This window comes from Microplitis mediator, chromosome 11 (assembly GCF_029852145.1).
Source record: "Microplitis mediator isolate UGA2020A chromosome 11, iyMicMedi2.1, whole genome shotgun sequence".
In the NCBI taxonomy this organism is placed as follows: domain Eukaryota; kingdom Metazoa; phylum Arthropoda; class Insecta; order Hymenoptera; family Braconidae; genus Microplitis; species Microplitis mediator.
In genome coordinates, this window is record NC_079979.1 from 8,295,793 (window position 1) to 8,298,878 (window position 3,086).

The window sequence follows — 3,086 nt, forward strand, 5'->3', positions numbered from 1 at the left end:
AAACACTTATAAAATATTTAGGTTTCTATGTAGGAAATTATATTTCAGAACAAAACAAAGAATGGAAATTATTTACCTATTTACGAGAAATGATTTACATATTGAACAGCTGTATTTATACAAATGAAAAAATTAAAAATTTTGAAAAACTAGTTTCTTTGCATCACGCACTTTACATAAAAATCTTTAATCTTCCATTAACATTTAAATTTCACAATATCGTTCATAATCATCGGTTAATGAAGTCATTGGGTCCTTTAAATAATTTTTCTTGTATGCGCCCTGAAGGGTTACATAGCTTGCTCAAAGCGATTGCCCAATCAATTAAGTCTAGGGTAAATCCAGCTCATTCACTGGCAATAAAATATCAGCAGCATTTAACACTAAGATTTTTCGATAATAATGCACTTTCACCAAATATTTCGTGGAAATTGTCAGAACCGAAAAATCTTGCAGAGATTAAAGAGATTAACGCCCTCAATAATCTAATACCAGTTTCGTTATCACAAGGCTTAGTAGCGTCATTGTTAGAAATTTATGGCACTAGGTATGAAATTAATCAATGCTTAATAATAGATAATGCCGATGATGAGAACCTGCAATTCGGACGAATCCGATCCCTCGCGGACTCGGGGTTACTCCGAAATCATGGTGAAATTTCGGTGAAATCATAGTGAAATGACAGTGAAATCACTGTAACTTTGTGCCATTTGCTTACTGTGTGATAATTATCATCCGATGGTAATTTTATGATGATTTCACCATCGATTCATAGTAGAATCACAATAGCATAACAGTCAATTTCCAGTAGTATAGCTGTAAGTTGACAGTATTATTACTGTGTATTTACAGTGATTTCACTATCAGTTTATGCTGGATCTGCAGTGCTTCAGTCATGCTTTCTCAGTAATAATACCGTGATCATACAGTGATTTCACAGCAGTCTTACTATAGATTCTTCGTGAAATCACAATAATATCGCTGTGAATTGACAGTAATATTACTGTGATTTCTTAATCATTTAATCCTGGATCTGCTTAGTTTTCATCGAGATTTAGGGGCAATATTGAGATCCTATATTTATTGATTCAAAGATAATAATAATAAAATTAATTATTAGTTGTTTATATTTTAATATGTATGAATGAAATAACATCCATACATTCTTTGATTGGTGTTTAATTTTATATAAAATGACTTCACTGGCAATCCAATCCAATTTCAAATATTTTATTCAGTAATATTTCGCCAACCTCCCGGGGATGGCATCTTCAGACTTCCTAAGTTAATTTACATTTTTGTTACAATTTTGTTACAATTTATACATAAAAATTAAATAATATAATAATTTATAAAACTTACAATATTGAAACGTGGAAATTTTTAATATAAATATGAAATTATTATTTAAGTTTAAATACAATTTTACTAATTATAGATCTGTAATCAATATATATTAAAATAGAAAAGCACGTGTCTTATAGAGGTTATTTAATTATTATTTTATTTTATACCTTATTAAATGTGAAAAATTTACGTAAATGATTTTTTTCTTCTTTTTCTTTTTCATTTTGACAAGTAATTTATATTTTATAATTATTAACTATTGTTATTTTATTGTTATATATAAAGAAAGGTTATAATGTTGTACCTTCAACGATTGATGTTATAATGTGATATTTTTTGGTTAGTTTGTAGTCGGTAATAGAGTTATTTTATTTATTTATACATTGATTTTTTATCTTGTAGTTGTCGGTAATCGAGTTATTTTATTTATCGGTACATTGATTTTTGATCTTTTACTTGTACTATTGTAGATAATGTGGTATTTTAATTTATTTGTATAAATTTTAAATTTTATGACTGTTGGTGAATATTATAATTACTATTAAAGTTAGTTCATTGTTGTTATATCTGACTCTATTATAGTTCTACTATTGTAGATAATGTGTCAATAGAATTGGTGATAAACATAATAGTAAGTTATTGGACAGAAATCAAAAATTCAATACCGTTACCACAAAATGAATTCATTACAGGTTTAAGATTATGTTTAAACAATACATATTTTAGTTTTGATAATAAAATTTATAAACAAATATTTGGAGCACCAATGGGCTCACCATTATCACCAATTATTGCAGATATTCTTATGGACAGATTAATTTTCATTAGTCTAAAAAACATAAATTTCGAAATATTCTTTATAAAAAAATATGTCGATGATTTATTGTTATGTTTGTCAAAAGATTCTATTGACACACTCCTGAAAACATTCAATAACTACCATAAAAGAATACAATTTACAATAGAAAGAGAAAATAAAGATAATAAAATTAGTTATTTAGATACAGTTATAATTAGAAACAATGAAAATTTAGAAATAAACTGGTATCAAAAACCAACTTGGTCAGGTAGATATTTAAATTATTATTCATATCACCCAATTTCACAAAAAATAGGCATAATATATCATTTAATAGATAAAGTTTTTTATATTGCAGATGAAAAATACAAACAAGAAAATTTAAAATTAATTAAAAATGCTTTAATAGATAATAACTACCCAATAGATTTCATTAACAAATATTGTAATAAGAGATGGAAACATCTAGTAGATAAAAAAAATAATAAAATCAACAATAGAAACATTACAAATAATTTAGATATGTCTAAAACTATTAGTTTCCCACATGATGATAATTTGAACATATTTCTAAGAAACGTTTTTAGAAAATATAAAATTCCGGTAACCTTTAAAATTGAAAATAGTTTAAAACAGTTCTATAATAGTGGAAAGGATCCTATAAATCATTTAGAAAAATCAGATTGTATTTATAAAGTAAATTGTATGAATTGTGAAAAATGTTATGTTGGCCAAACGAAAAGATGGCTTAAAACTAGAATAAATGAACATAAAAACAATATTAAACTTAGCCCAAGCAAACATAACATGCTTACAATTCATAGAATTAATAAAGACCATAATTTTAATTATGATCAAGTTAAAATTTTAGATACAGAATCAAATTACAGAAAAAGATTAATATTAGAATCAATATATATAGAAAAAGATAAAAATACAG